Consider the following 17029-nt stretch of genomic DNA (forward strand, 5'->3'; position numbering starts at 1 on the left):
CCAGTTCAGAGCTCCAAAGTGAAGTCAGGAAGCCATTCTAAGAAGGACTGAACCACCTGCAACCCTACAAACAATAACAACAAAAGACCCCGAAACTTGCCTTGGATTTCTGGGCTGGATCAAACAACCTCAGTGGCCACATTCTGGAAAGCAGCTGAATTTCTCCAGCGCTGCAGTTTCTGAACAGAAACCACCAGTGAACTCGTATACTAAGCCAGCTGCCTCCACCAGTGATATCTCTCTAAAAACAACCTGTATTTGAAGGGATTCCCAGGCAAGATGGCTGAATAGGAACTGCGCCGGTGTGTAGCTCCTAGTGAGACCCATGCAGAAGGAGGGTGATTTCCACATTTCCAATTGAGGTACCTGGTTCACCTTATTGGGACTGGTTGACAGTGGGTGCAGCCCAAGGAGGGCAAGCTGAAGCAGGGTGGGGCATTGCCTCAGCCAGGAAGCACAAGGAGCCAGGAAACTCCCTCTCCTAGCTAAGGAAAGCCATTAGGGACTGTTTCCTAAACTCTGGCCGAGATACTGTGCTTTTCCTATGGTCTTCCCAACCTGCAGACCAGGAGATTCCCTCCAGTACCTACACAACCACCAGGGCTCTGAGTTTCCAGCACAAAACTGAGTGGCTGTTGGGGAGAAACTGAGCTAGCCACAGCAGTTTTTTTTTCATTACCCAGTGGCTACTGGAATGCCAGCAAGCTAGAACTGTTCACTCCCCTGGAAAGGGGGCTGAAGCCAGAGACTCATGTGGTCTGGCTCTGTGGGTCCCACCTCCATGGATACCAGCAAGCTAAGATTCACTGGCTTGAAATTCTGGCAGCCAGCAATGTTTAGTCTAAGCTTGACCCAGGTCCTTCAGGCTTGATGTGGGGAGGGGCATCCACCACAGCTGAGGCTCCAGTAGGCAGTTTCAATGCCACAGTGTAAGAAAAGCTGCCAGGAAATCTGAACTGGGTGGAGCCCCACACAGCTCAGCAGCTGCAGGAACTGTCTCACTAGATGTCCTCACTAGGCAGAGCATCTCTGAAAAGAGGCAGCAGCTCATCAGGGACTTACAAATAAAGCCTCCACCTTCCAGGGACAAAACACCTGGGAAAAGAGACAGTAGTGGGGACAGCTTCAGCAGACTTAAAGCCCCCTGCCTGGCCCCTCTGAAGAGAGCAACAGATTTTTCCAACATAGTGTTTGATCTCTGACAAGGGACAGACTGCCTCCTCAAGTGGCACCTTGACCTCTGTGTATCCTGACTTGCAGAAACCTCCAGTAGGGCACAACAGATACCCCATAAAGAAGACCTCTGGCTGGCATCTGGCGGGGACAACTCTGGGACAAAACTACCAGAGAAAGGAACAGGCAGCAATCTTTGCTGTTAGACAGTCTCTGTTGTTGATTCCCCAGCAAGCAGGGTCTGGAATACAACTCCAGCAAATTCCAGAAGACCTGCAGCAGAGGGGTCTGACTGTAAGATGAAAAACTCCGGGCAACCTGGCCAAGATGGTGAAACCCTGTCTCTACTAAAAATACAAAAATTAGCCAGGCTTGGTGGTGAGTGCCTGTAATCCCAGCTACTTGAGAGGCTGAGACAGAGAACTGCTTGAACCCATGAGGCAGATGTTGCAGTGAGCTGGGATTGCACCACTGCACTCCAGACTGGGAGACAGAGTGAGATTCTAAAAAAAAAGAAGAAGAAAAACTAACAAACAGAAATAGTTTCAACATCAACAGAAAGGATGTCCACTTAGAGACCCCAACCAAAACGACACTGATCTCAAATTTGAAGGGAAAATAAATCCATGAAGATGAGAAGAAATCAGCACAAAAAGGCTGAAACACCAGAACACCTCTTCTCCTTTAAGGGATCACAGCTCCTTGCAAGCAAGAGAACAAAACTGGACAGAAAATGAGTTTGACAAATTGACAGAAGCAGGCTTCAGAAGATGGGTAATAACAAACTTTTCCAAGCTAAAGGAGCATATTCTAATCCAATGCAAGGAAGCTAAGGAACCTTGAAAAAAGGGTTAGATGAAATGATATCCAGAATAACTAGTTTAGAGAACATAAATAACCTGATGCAGCTGAAAAACACAACATGAGAACTTCATGAAGCATACAAAAGTTTCTATAGCCAAATTGATCAAATGAAAGAAAGGATAACAGAAATTGAAATTCAACTCAATAAAATAAAGCAAGAAGACAAGATTAGAGAAAAAAGAGTGAAAGGAAATTAACAAAGGCTCCAAGAAATATGGGATTATGTGAAAAGACCAAATCTACATTTGATCGGTGTACCTGAAAGTGATGGGGAGAATGAAATCAAATTAGAAAATGCTCTTCAGGATATTATCCAGGAGAACTTCCCCAACCTAGCAAGGCAGGCCAACATTCAAATTCAGGAAATATAGAGAACACCACAAAGATATTCCTCAAGAAGAGCAACGCCAATACACGTAATTGTCAGATTCACCAGGTTTGAAAGGAAGGCAAAAAATGCTAAGGGTAGCCAGAGAGAAAGGTCAGGTTACTCACAAAGGGAAGCCCATCAGGCTAAAAGCAGATATCTCAGAAGAAATCCTACAAGCCAGAAGAGAATGGGGTCCAATATACGACGTTCTTTAAGAAAAGAATTTTCAACCCAGAATTTCATATCCAGCCAAACTAAGGTTCATAAGCAAAAAGAAATAAAATCCTTTACCAACTAGCAAATGCTGAGAGATTTTGTCACCACCAGGCCTGCCCTACAAGAGCTCATGAAGGAAACACTAAACATGGACAGGAACAACGGGTACCAGCCACTGCAAAAACATACCAAATTGTAACAACCATCGACACTAGAAAGAAACTGTATCAACTAATGGGCAAAATAACCAGGTAGCATCATAAAGGCGGATCAAATTCACACATAACAATAATAACCTTAAATGTAAATGGGCTAAGTGCCCCAATTAAATGACATAGACTGGCAAATTGAATAAACAGTCAAGACCCATCAGTGTGCTGTATTCAGGTGACCCATCTCACATGCAATGACACACAGAGGCTCAAAATAAAGGGACAGAGGAAGATTAACCAAGCAGATGGAAAGCAAAAAAAAAAGGGGGGGGTGGGAGGGGGTTGCAATCCTAGTCTCAGATAAAACAGACTTTAAACCATCAAAGATAGAAAGGGACAAAGAAACACATTACATAATGGTAAAGGGATCAATGCAACAAGAAGAGCTAACTGTCCTAAATATGTATGCACCCAATGCAGGAGCACCCAATTCATAAAGCAAGTTCTTAGAGACCTACAGAGACTTAGACTCCCACACAATAATAGTGGGAGACTCTAACATTCTACCGTCAATATTAGACAGATCAATGAAACAGAAAATTAACAAGGATATTCAGGACTTGAACTCAGCTCTGGACCAAGCAGACCTAATTGTCATCTACAGAACCCTCCATCCCAAATCAACAGAATATACATTCTTCTCAGCACCACATCACACGTGTTCTAAAATTGACCACATAACTAGAAGTAAAACACTCCTTAGCAAACACAAAAGAATGAAAATCATAACAGTCTCCCAGACCACAGTGCAATCAAATTAGGACTCGGGATGAAGAAACTCACTCAAAACCACAAAACTACATGGAAACTGAACAAACTGCTCCTAAATGACTACCGGATAAATAACAACACAATGTGCAAGAATCTCTGGGAAACATTTAAAGCAGTATGTAGAGGGAAATTTACAGTTCTAAATGCCCAACAAAGAAAGCAGGAAAGATCTAAATTGACATCCTAATGTCACAATTAAAAGAACCAGAGAAGCAAGAATAAACAAATTCAAAAGCCAGCAGAAGACAAAAAATAGCTAAGATCAGAGCAGAACTGAAGGAGATAAACAACCCTTCAAAAAAAATCATTGAATCCAGGACCTGGTGTTTTGAAAAGATCAACAAAATAGATAGACCGCCAGCCAGACTGAAAAAGAAGAAAAGAGAGAAGAATCAAATAGATGAAATAAAAAATGATAAAGTAGATATCACCACTGACCCCACAGAAATACAAACTACCATCAGAGCATACTATAAAGACCTCTACGAAAATGAAACAGAAAATCTAGAAGAAATGGATAAATTCCTGAACACTTACACCTTCCCAAGACTAAACCAGGGAGAAGTTGAATCCCTGAATAGATCAATAACAAGGTCTGAAATTAAGGCAGCAATTAATAGCCTACCAAACAAAAAAAAGTCCAGGAACAGACGGTTTCACAGCTGAATTATACCAGAAGTACAAAGCGGAGATGGAACCATTCTTTCTGAAACTATTCCAAACAACAGAAAAAGAGGGAATCCTCCCTAACTCATTTTATAGGGCAAACATCATCCTGATACCAAAACCTGACAGAAACACAGCTAAAAAAGAAACCTTCAGGCCAATATCCCTGATGAACATTGATGCAAAAATCCTCAATAAAATACTGGCAGATCAAGAAGTTATCCGTCACAATCAAGTCAGCTTCATCCTTGGGATGCAAGGCTGGTTCAACATACACAAATCATAAATGTAATTCATCACGTAAACAGAACCTAAGACAAAAACCACATGATTATCTCAAAAGATGCAGAGAAGACCTTTGACAAAATTCAACAACTCTTCAGGCTAAAAACAGCTATTTAAGACAAACCCACAGCCAATATCATACTGAATAGGCAAAAACTGGAAGCATTCCGTTTGAAAACCAGCACGAGACAAGGATACCCTCTCTCACCACTCCTATTCAACATAGTATTGGAAGTTCTGGCCAAGGTAATCAGGCAAGGAAAAGAAATAACAGACATTCAGTCAGGAAAAGAGGAAGTCAAATTGTCTCTATTTGCAGATGACATGACTGTATATTTAGAAGACCCTAGTGTCTCAGCCCCAAATCTCCTTAAGCTGATAAGTAACTTTAGCAAAGTCTCAGGATACAAAATCAATGTGCAGAAATCACAAGCATTCCTATACACCAATAAAAGATAAACAGAGAGCCAAATCATGAGTGAACTTCCATTCACAATTGCTACAAAGAAAATAAAATACCTAGGAATACAACTTACAAGGGATGTGAAGGACCTCTTCAAGGAGAACTACAAACACATGTATCCCAGAACTTAAAATACAATTAAAAAAGAAAAAGAAAAAAAAAGTGTTTGGAAAAAAAAAAAAACTGTGTAATCATCCTCAGCTTCCTTTTTTTAATTTTTTTTTTTTTTTTTTTAGGGATAGGGTCTTGTTCTGTCAGCTAAGGTGGAGTGAAGTGACACAGTCTCAGCTCACTGCAGCCTCCACCTTCAGGGCTCCTGTGATTCTCCTGTCTCAGCCTTCCAAAGTGCTACCAGTGCAGCACCACCATGCCCAGCCCTCAGCTTCCTTTAAAAAAAACCATACTCCAGCCGGGTGCAGTAGCTCACACCTTTAACTCCAGCATTTTGGGAGGCGGAGGTGGGCAGATCACCTGGTATCAAGAGTTCAAGACCAGCCTGGCCAACTTGGTGAAGCCCCGTTTCTACTAAAAATACAAAAATTAGCCAGGAGTACAGCCTATAATTCCAGCTTCTTGGGAGGCTGAGGCATGAGAATTGCTTGAGCCTGATAAGCAACTTTAGCAAAGTCTCAGGAGGCAGAGGTTGCAGTGAGCTAAGAGCGCACCTCTGCACTCCAGCCTGGGCAACACAGTGAGACTTTGTCTCAAAACAAACACACAAATAAACAAAAACCATATTTCCCTCCCTTTTTTCAGAACACAAGTTTGGCTTCTAGCCGAATCTGTGTTTTCCAAATTGCAGTTCTTAAGACTCCAATAAACACCTTGTCATATTCTCTACTGCAGTCTGGTCTTTTACCTCTTTTGAGTTGACAATTACTATGTGGCAGGTGGCTCAGGTGCCCCTCTTCCTATTGCCCAGCCCACCTCTGGTTTCAGCTGCAGCTGGGTGGAGAGTCCCATGGCAGCCCCAATTATTCGCCTGTTGCTGGCTGGCTCTCACCTCAAACACTATATAGACTTTTCTTTTTGTCCTAAGGTCTTCTCTGATGTCCTAGGATTCCACCACCTCTGAACCCACGTGTCGCCCTTAAGCATGAGGTTAATGTTGCCAGAGGAAATCTACAACCAGTGGAAAGTTGCTAAAGTCATTGCTTCTTCCCTCCATGCTTCAGGCAGACCACCCCGGAAGGCCTTCTGCAGGCTTCCCCGGAACACTGGGATCCAGGCTCCAGGACCCACAGCAGCAGCCTCAGTGTTGCATCCTTACAGAGGCTTCTCCTCATCCCTGTCTCCCTCTCCTCAGCCTCTCACATCTGCTCCCTGGGATCACTTCCCAGATAAAGCCCTTCCCCCACCAAGTCTTGCCTTTGGCTCTGCTTCCGGGGAAATACTGGATGCTGAATTCCAAAGTGGCCTGAGAAGGTGGGGTCACAGAGCTGTGACCAGGGCGGATAAACCAAGAGGCTTCTTGGAGGAAGTGGGCTCTCTATTGGGTTTCAGAGGAGAGGGATGTGATGGCTTCTCAGAAAAGTCCTTCTGGGTTGTGACTCCTAAAGAGCAAGAAAGCTGAGTCCACGGTGCCTTGGTCTCACTGCAGGAAGATGGTAACTGTGGCTGCCAGGTTTCTGGCTACTCCATTCTCAGCTCTTCTTTGGAGAGACAGGATTTATAAAAATGCTTTTGCCTTTCTAATGAAAATCTAGCCTTTCAAGTCTTATTAACTCTAATGGGAAAAAAATACCTCAATTTCGTTTTTTCTGGAGGTAGGAGCAACAATATTAAATGATCCAATTTACCCATTCCTAATACCACTCTGGTCACTAATGAAGATGCATCTGCAACATAATGTGTGGTTCACACACAGGGCATTACTACTCGGATGAACGCCGTGCAGATGGTTTCATGCAATATGAAAACATTGCATGCAAATTTAATTTTTGTGAATCAAATGCTGTTTTCCTCTGGACTCACACGATTGTTTAAGAATCATAGTTTCTGTCTGTCAGGGCCTTGGCAGACAGTACCCCTATACTCCCCTCCCCATTGCCAGGTGGCCAATGGCCCATAGTTAAACAGGTGGACAAGGGAGGGTCCTTGTGCTGGAGCCATGCAGAGCAGGCTCTGGGCAAGCACAAATTTTTAGTAGTATGTAAATAATTGCTAAATTTACTAATAATTACAAATACACTGCTTGCTTGCTGGTAGTATGTCACCACAAATGTCCTATGAGGTAGACATATTATTTTGATTTTCACAACTGGGAAACCTAAGGCTGAGAGACTAAGTGAATTGCCTGAGGTCACAGAACTACCACAGCCACCCACGTTGCCTGAACTCTATCCTCCCTTCCAGGAGGAGGAATAAAAATCCAAACCTGAGTCCTACGACTCCAAAACCTGTTTTCTTTGCTGCTATGTCACAAAGTTACACAAGATTCACAAATGATACCATACATTTTCATCTGCTCATACTGATAGACAGTAGTGTCCTTTAATCCATGGTTTCACTTTCCACAGTCCGAAAATATTAAATGGCAAATTGCAGAGATAAACAATTCATCAGTTTCATATTGCTCACTGTTCTGAGTAGCGTGATAAAATCTAGCACCATGTCACTCAGCCCCACCTGCAATATGAACCATCCTTTTGTTCAGCGTATCCATACCATATAAGCTACCCACCTTATACAATGTGATCATGTGGGAAAAACTAGCATATGTAGGGTTCAGTGCTATTCTGTGCCCCAGATAATAATGATTGAAATTGACAGATTATTCCATTAATGTAATCTTCAAATTGAAGTTTTCAAGAACAGCATGCAAGAAGACAGTGTGTTAAAGATATTATTATGCTTAGGAACTATTTTTGTATAATTATTCGTTGGCTACTGAGGGTCTTGGCACGAATTTCCCAAGAAGAGGGCACTGATGTATGTAGTAGTGGCTGTGTTAGTTGATTCTCAGGGCATATTAAAATGGTAGAAAATTTTTGTCACTGAATTCTTCTATCTGACCTAGTGCTCATCACAAGTGAGAATTACGATCTATGTTCTCCATGCTCTTTTTCTTCCACTCATCTTGGAAACATGCTAGATTAAGATGGAAATAATGATATAGGCAGAATTTTTAGAGAAAAACTCATTCCACAAGAGCCAGAGGTTTCTACCAAAAAGTTAACCCACTGGGGACACCACCTTCTCAGAGAGAATTCATTATTCCAAGAGCAAGGCCAGAGAGATGATGTGGCTTTTTGAACTCAGGCCCTGTGCATTTGACCCCGATTTAGACAAACTCGTCCTCATGAGCCATCAGCTGATCTGGTGTTTCCAGCTTTGGTGGCAGCTTGGCACAGATTCCTCTCAAATTCATCTTTTATGTAATAAATCCCAAATGAGCTCCACTTCAAATATGAATACATGAGATGAACAAATTAATGATGAAAAATTCATCTCTGAATATATTTATTTCTAATGATACATAAAGTCTTGTGTTTAAGAGAAACAATTCTGTAAGCAGAAAGGTACCCATCACAATGTGTATTGTTGGGAGGCTAACTCCAAAGCTGAAGCAGCACAGGATTTTCCTGCATATTAAATGCACAAAGAGCCATCTGCCCCAGATGATAATGATTGAAATCGACAGACAATTCCATTAAGTATAATCTTCAAATTCAGACATTCAAGAACAGCATGCAAAAAGACAGTATGTGAAAGATTCATTATGCTTATGAACCATTTTTGTACAATTATTCAAAACAGACTGGAAGTAAATTATTTTTTAAAATGTACTTGAAAATTGAGTGTGTACATTTAGACCTTTAAAGTGCAATAATTTACTAAAGAGCTTGTAACAACCTGCCCTTTTATTTAGCGTACAGTTTGCGTTTTAAAATGTCAGCTAAGTATTTCTTTGTTTAGGGATTTTTTTCAAGAATTTCTATAAGAAATAGAAAACAGAATATGACTGCCAATTCAATAAAAATTTACATCCGGAGGGACAATGAACTCTCTGGGTGTGCTGTCCTCATTTTATAAATGGTGCTCGATGAAACAGCAGAGGAGGTTGGTGTATTTTAAATATGGATGAGAAATAAGTAAGACAGGCACTAATGTCTTTATAGATTATTTATGCTGCTCTAATCTCATGCTTTTAGAAACTTTTAGCCATACTCTTCGACCATAATTCAAGCTGAACTTCATTCTCTTTCATATCTTTCCTCTTAGCCATCTTTCTTATGCCTTTGTTTCCTCAAGTAATTCAGACACTTCCTATTACTTCCTCACTTTGATCTTGTAGGACTTCAGCGTAATGCAGTGTATTTCTCCTTCCTCTCAGAAGATGGCCCTAAGATAGTTGGATTTTATATGCACAATTATACTCCTGAATCTGGTCCACCTGCCTGTTTTCTCCTTTTGAGAGCATGTTCCTTTTCATGGGGAAAGACCAAGACCAAGGGGAGGGGAGGGCTACGTGAAATGTCTGCTGCTGTGGCCAAGAAGTGTTTCAGAGTCTCTTGTTCTCCCCCATCCCCCACTCCTGAATTCTCAAGGAAAGGAGGAAGAGTTCTTATAAGTCTAGCTTTTAGCAAACCTTTCAGAGGCTTACCGCTGGCTATGAAATAAATTCTGATAGAATGAAATATCAGCCTAACTAAGACAGAATGAAGAGATAAAGTGAATTAGGAGTTCTACCACCAGAGACAGATATGAAGAGAAGCCAGATAATTAATTTTTTTTTGTTTAATATTTAACAAACCAAGGCTCTACCCCTGCCAAAATTACTCCCCAAGCGTAAATGTGGCCCATATGGAATGGGAGGTTTCTTTTCCTCACTGCAATATCCAATTTTTATTATTCTCTTTGCCACTCTAGAAATTGTCATGCACTCCAAATTTACTCTCTTCTCTGTCTATCCCAGTATACCAAAGCTCAACCTGTCCTGTACTTTACCCTTGAGTCAAATACATTTCCAGTCCTTGAATGAATAAGTTCAAAGTATTTCCCACAGAGCTCACAAGTCTCCTGCTGTTTTCTTCTCCTTTGTCTCATGGTGACTTCAGATGCAGGGAAAGCAAAGGGCTTGTGACCAAATCAGCAAGCACTAATGAAAGCAATGCAGAGATCAGTTGGAGAAACTAAGGCCCAGAGAAAACGCAACCGAGCCAATGTCACATAGTCAGCGTGCAGCAGATTTGGGGTCAGCCAATTGATGCATGAACTCTGAGGGCTGGCTACCAGGAATCTCAGCCTGATTCTACTACTTGCTAGTTGAGTAGCAATCCTCTTAGAGCCTCAGTTTTCCCACCTACAAATTGGGGTTATTAATTGATACCTGTTGTGAGAATTCTGTGGGTAATATAGGAATAGCTCAACCAGTTATAGTTAGGCTCAATAACTAAGACCATGCACATTAAACTAACAAAAGACAGATTAGCAAGATAAAAGGTTTGCGGATTATATTATTATTAATATTTTTATGTTTATATGTACATAAGGGTCTCATAGAAAAGGAAATGAAAACCCAAAGAAGTAGTTAGGCCTGAGAGTTTACATACCATTTTAACAAAGAGTGATAAATGTGTGGAGACGTGACAGGAAAAAAGAAAAGAGTTTGGGTTTTTAGGGGTGGTGATTTCTAGAAAGGTCAATAGACAGGGAAAACTAATGGAAGATAAGAATTATTTCAGTAAGGTTTGTTTGTGCAGATTCAAGTCAGTGCCATCTCCCGTAATAAGAGTCTTCTATTTTTTGTATGGGAGAAATGAGTGGGACACCTTCACAAATGGAAATTTGTGCCCTGCATGTAGGCAGAAATGAGGAGGATAGAGAGCTTTATTTGTATCTGCTGTTTTTGAATTGTCTTCAGCTCAAAATAATCCTCCTGACCACATGGCATATTTGGGGGTTGCATACTCTGAACCCCTTTATAGTGTTAGTGATTACACTAACAGAGTGATTAATTACAGAGTGCTTATTCATCCAATAAAAAAAAGTCTCTCCTTTACCCAAATGTTATAGAACTCAATTTTCTTTTTGACCATGCTAGGATTTAGTGTGCCCACTTACTATTCTGTCTCTAAAATTTTTATTCTCTCTATTCAAATTTGAGAATAAATGTTAGTGAAGCAATCTGCTACTCCTTCTGCCCCAAGTGTTCTCAGAGACATTAAATAATATTCTCCATGGCCCTTGGTGACTGGCCACATAACCGAGTATAAAAAGGAGGGAGCAGAAAAGGGTCAAAGAAGAAAGGAAAGGGAAAATGCACTTAGTAGGAAAGGAAGGCCACAGGAAGGTAGAGGAAAAGAAAAAGAGTGCCCTGTATGATCAAACAGAATTCCCATCGGGTTAGAACTTTCAAAAACCATTTAATCCAACCCTTCTTATTACCTTTGGAGACACTGAGGCATGGAGAGGGATGAGTCTCATGGTGGCAGAGACAGGTTATGAACCCAGGATCTACTTTATCAAATTTCCCTCTGCCTAGAATGCTTTTCATTCTGAACCACCCTCCCAATGCCACCCTCTGCTGAGTTAATGTCTATTAATTTTGAAATCTCATCTCAAACATACATTCCTCTGGCAAGTCTTACCTGACCTATCCCCATCCTATCCAATCCAGGTTCCCCTAATGCACTCTCAGAGAATCTCTCAAGGTGTTTTTCCCCAGTCCCCCAGTTTCCACCCACCTCCCTGGGCACAGAATTGGCACCCCATTAACACGAGTCAATTAGCAAGGTGCAGACACCACACATGTGCTCTATGTGGGATGCCTTTCACTACGGCAAAGAAACATCTCCATACAATTCATTCATAAAGCAAGAAACAGAAATAGCTTTCATTCATGCATCTTTAAATAGGGAGGTTCACACAGGATTCATTAAAGGAAACTTTTAATTGTGACATTTACTCCTGCAAAGTCAATGTAGCTCTTTCTAGTCAGCTCCTTCTTTCAAGGCAAACCCTACCAGAGAGGACAAGAACTAACAAGGAAATTCCATGAATTGTTCTAGTGCTTTATTTTTTTTCTAACTCTTGGTCTTATCACCCCAGACACACTTTACGTGGAACAAATTGATTAAAACAAAATGAGAATTCACTTTCTCTTAGGCTCTGCTGTGTGTCGTTATTGGGATATAAAAAGATCCAAGTGGCTTAACTAAATCCAAAAAAATCCATCTCATACTGTCTAATCTTCAGCTCTGAAGTTTAAGCTCCTTGCTGAGAGTGGCGAAGGAAGAGAACTGACATTTATTGAGTTCCTACTATACTCCAAGCACTGGGAAAGGAAATCCTCATCCTTTATTCACTCAGGAAAGATTTGAGTTCTAGGCACTGTTCTAGGAATGGGGGAGACAGCGATGGAAAAATCATAGCTTCTGTTATCTTTGAGCTTTGCTGTTGTTGGTTTGTTTGTTTAAGACAGGGTCACTCAGACTGGGGTGCAGTAGCACAGCCATGGCTCACTACAGCCTCAATCTTCTAGGTTCAAATGATTCTCCTATCTCAGCCTCCCGCGTAGTTGGGACTATAGGTGCACACCACCATGTCTGGCCTTTTTTCCCCTCCCCCATAGAGATAAGGTTTCTCTATGTTCTCCAGACTGATCTCAAACACCTGGACTCATGTGACCCTCCTGCCATGGCCTCTCAAAGTGCTGGGATTACAGGTAGGAACCACCGTGACCAGCCTTCATCAGAGTTTTCAGATAGACAGGAAGCAAATAGACATATCACCTAATGTCAAATAAGAATTATGGCGATGAAGAGAAAGAAAATAGGTTAAAGACTTCGGAGTGATGGGAGATATTTCAGACTGGAGGGCAGGAAAGAACTTTTGTGGTGGTGCCCCTGGAGCAGAAGGCTTGTGATTATTGGGAGGAAGAGTGTTCCAACCAGAGGAAGCAGCTAACACAAAGGTCCTGCGGTAGGAAGATGCCCGGGAGGCTGGAGACACAGGGAGAAGGCTGGCACACTGGGAGCACACAGAGATAGGCAGCAGCAAAGCGGCGATGTGGACAGAGAGGCAGACGAAGATCAGATCATGCAGCCATACAAAGAACTTCCAACTCTATTCCACATTTCATAACAACCCTTTGGAGGGTTTTGAGTGAGGGCGTGCAGCAATCTGACTTTCTTTATAAATGGCTGTGTCTTATTTAGTCTGGAAAACTCTTACGAGCTAAGCAGTATTAATCTCATTTTGCAGACATAGGATTTGGGAATGAGGGAGATTAAGCATCTTGTCCAAGTTTATGCTGCTTATAAATGCTAGATTTGTAATTCCCATTTAGTGTGGTGTGCTTCCAAACCCCAGGCCCTTCACATCACCCCATGCTATCTGAGGACAGGAACTGTGTCTTGCATGACCCTGAAGCATGGTCACAGTACCCAGCACATGGCCACTGCCTGGTAGGTATTTGCTAAGTGAATACATAAGACTCAACTCAAACTCTACCACATTCCTGCAATGCCTGGGTGTTTGGGTCATTAATGTGTTAAATATGGAGACTACAGGGATTTTTACAATAAAAAAGAGAATAGCAAAGAAGTAAGATGTTCTGCTCCATGCTCTATTTCAGGCAATACCCACCCATTGAAGACATGATGTTTTTTCAGTGATTCTAGTTTTTTTACCCCACTTGATACTTTAAATTATATCTTCTACATAAAGAGTTCTGTGTGCACACACACGTCAACATTGAAACAATCATCTTGCCCTTTCTAAAAGTCCAAGGGTCTGTTGGAAATGACATGCACTGCGATTTAGCTGAGTGCCGCGTTTGCTCCTAAAGGCTATGCACACACATATATCACATCAAGAAGGGCAGCCATAAATGGACCCTATGCCTGTTCTCCTTCCTACACTCAAGTAATCCAGTGTAGCAGCTCCTTTTTTTTTTTTCATCCTTTTCCCGGAGGCAAAGTAGAAGAGAAAAGACCATTCTCAGGTGAGTACCTATTATCTAGCCCTCTACTGACTCACAATTCTCCACTGAACACCTCAAGTCTACTCCAGTGCAGCCATTCCTGCCATAAAGACGGCTAAGGAGAGGAACTTCCCTGGGCCAGCCTCTCCTCCCTGCTGGGTGCGCTGGTGAGCAGAGCCCCAAACCTACCCTGGCTCACAGGAACCTCTTAGGTTGGTTGGATCAAAGAGGGCAGGCACATCCTCACACAAACATGAAACGGAAGAAAAGCACTGAAGGAAGCAAACCAGAGGTTCTAAGAGCTTCCAGCCTGACCTCTTCCGGGCTGGAGGCACAGAGGCTTCTCTGACGACTCATAACAGAGGCTGTGTGGACACTGAAAAGATGAAGAAGGGGAAAGGAGGAGCATTCTAGACTCGGAGCTTTCTTGGGGCTCTGAAAAACAAAGAATCAAAGGGTGCAGAAGGCTAGCGTGCTGAGTCACAGGGTCAGGGAGGGGGCTGCCGGTGAGAGGCAGGGACTTTTAGGATATGATCCTTTACCCCGCAACACTCACAATACTGAGTGTTGACTCAGCCTCCATAGGAGGTATCATAATGATCAATGAAAACAGGCTCAGGAAATCCTCAGAGCTCCCACGGTGTCTAGACACAGGGATTCTAGAATCCTGCCAGGAAAGAGGGTGGGAAAGGGATTTGCAAAGAAAGCCATTAACGTCACCCCCTCGGGGAGAGGGACTCCAGGTGAGGCTCTGGGAGAACCTGGCTATGCGCACTGGTTTACAGCCTGGGTCTCCTGGAGCCTATGAAATGAGAAGCAGTCATTAGCACAGCAAGCAGCCCTCATCCTTCCTTCTCGATAATAACACTGTCAGCAGAGGACGGAAAATTACCCTGACGTCTCTATATCTCCAAATTGCACTTCAGAGACAGACTGCGTAAGGCAAACAGACCCCGAGTGAAAACGTCCTGGCTAGACTTCCAAGCCAAGGCCTAATAAATCACCCTGAAATATACAATCTGACGGCAGCTTTGCTCTGTGGCTGGTGACTTCTGCCCTGGGAAGGACCATGAATTGCAGGGCCTGACAGATGGGGTCAGAAAGTGGAGTCTGCCCAGTGGGTTGAGGACCTGCAAATTAACCCCGTGGTGCTGGTTTCAGAACATGTGTGCCTGCTCAGGCAAACACTAACCTCTAAGAAAGAAGCAGGCCCAGAGGCGAGGCCCCCCTGGTCATGAAAGAATCAACCCCAGTCCACGGAGTCCAGAGATGAGCCATCCTGCCTGGAGGGGGGAGCCCTGTGCATCGAAGAAGCCAAACGGGATCTTCAGTGGTTGAAAATGTTCATTAGGAGAGGCTGCACGACATTAAGTGAGCCCCATTGAAAGGTGCAAAATTTTTGTAGCCTGTATTTTTCTTTCTCTGTCAAAAACACCCCGATTTGCCAAAGCACTTTAGCAATCATTTGTAAATTGGTCTGCCAGGGTCTCCATGAGAATGTTAAACGACAAGAAGAAGAAATCAATATCTCATTGCTGACACGGCGGGCGGGGGTGGCGGGGTGGTTGGGGGATGGGGGAGGGGGGGTTGGGGAGTTGGGGGGATTGGGGGGGTAGGGGAGGTTGGGAGGGCAGGGTGGGCATTCAAGTGGAAAACAAGATTCAAAGTACCGATAGACCAAAGACGCTTATCTCCTGCTATGAAAAATAGTTAAACAGAAGGTGACAAACGCCAAGCTAGAGAGATTGATCTAAACAGCTAATGCAAGTAAATCCAACACAGGCAGCTATAGATGTTGAAGCTTTTTTTTTTTTAATTAGATCTCGTCAGGGACTACTGATAAGCATCACATCAAAAAAGATAATTAAGAATAAATTGGTTCCCACTTAAGCAATTGCTGCAAAAAAAAATTGTGATATGAAAATAAAGAAAATATTCCTGGTGTGAATAATTAAAAAATATGAACAACTTTGGAAATAGGAAATTTACAGAGTTTACTACAAAATCTGTATCCTGGAAGAGGTATTACATTTAGAGGCAGGAAGCTGCATATAGGGAACCAATAACTGTTAGCATTTATCAAGTATTAGTTATGTGCCAGCTGCATAACTAATAAGTGACTTTTTGTAAGCAGGTGGGTTTTTTGTGAACACTCAATGAGCTCTATGGAGTATGAAGATTATAATCCTTTTGCTGTAGATGAGGAAATTATGGCTCCGAGAGGTTAACCATCTTATCCAAGATCACACAGCAAATCGGATCTAGGATTCCTGTCTCAGTTCTAGAGTTGCTGCTATTTGATTCTACTTTTTACACGTGTCTATCCATTTGGCTTAAGAGATAGAGAGTGTAAGGAGGGCTAGCTCAAGATTCTCACTAGAACAGGAAAGAAATAGCTTGAGAGCTTTATCCATATAAAAGTTTTTTTGTTTTTTTTTGTTGTTGTTGTTGTTGTTTTTGTTGTTGTTGTTTTTTCTGGGAAGAGAAAACGTAGGCATTGTTTTGGGTATGGCCATCACCAAGGCTGGGTCCTGCCCCCCACCCATGCCTTTTCAGAGGCTTTAAGATTCTGGCTGGGACTTCAACGAGAATCCTGGGTTTTCTCTAAATACAATTATATTTAGCAAAATAAATAAATAAACATGAATTGGGGAACAAGAGTCAGAACAAAAACACTTTCACATGTTTTTCTCAAGCTGCTATAGGAAAAGAAAATTTAGCAAAGTACTCATTTGAAATATTTTAAAATAATTACACAGCAACAAGCCAGAAAGCCAAAACATTTTCTTCTTTTTCAAGATATTCTGATTTCTTTTGTGTTTCTACCTCTTGGAATAACAAACCATCCTCTCTTTTCATTTCTTTTCTGTTTTGGAAAAGCTGCAAAAACACCTCTCAAACTCATGCAAATTATCAGTGTCTCCTGAAATATTTTCCCGAAACATTGCAAAGGCTGGTAATCAGATCCTTCAAGAATAAAAATGAGCTATTTTTTTTTTCTTTTTGGCTTCTGATCTTATACCACCACCATCTTCTTTTTCCTCCTAAATAAATATATGAATAGAATTCTCTTCCCAAAC

The 17029-nt window shown here is 42.1% G+C and overlaps 1 long non-coding RNA gene across 1 annotated transcript in view; it reads left to right on the top strand.

Annotated features, from left to right (window-relative positions):
• Positions 1-14659: 14659 nt before the first annotated feature.
• Positions 14660-17029, top strand: part of LOC101054215 (uncharacterized) — a 36846-nt gene continuing 34476 nt past the window's right edge. Inside the window, exon 1 of the long non-coding RNA XR_167137.2 lies at positions 14660-15337. This is a non-coding gene — a long non-coding RNA (uncharacterized LOC101054215). The remainder of the gene's footprint in view (positions 15338-17029) is intronic.

This window comes from Saimiri boliviensis, chromosome 1, assembly GCF_048565385.1.
Source record: "Saimiri boliviensis isolate mSaiBol1 chromosome 1, mSaiBol1.pri, whole genome shotgun sequence".
In the NCBI taxonomy this organism is placed as follows: Eukaryota; Metazoa; Chordata; class Mammalia; order Primates; family Cebidae; genus Saimiri; species Saimiri boliviensis.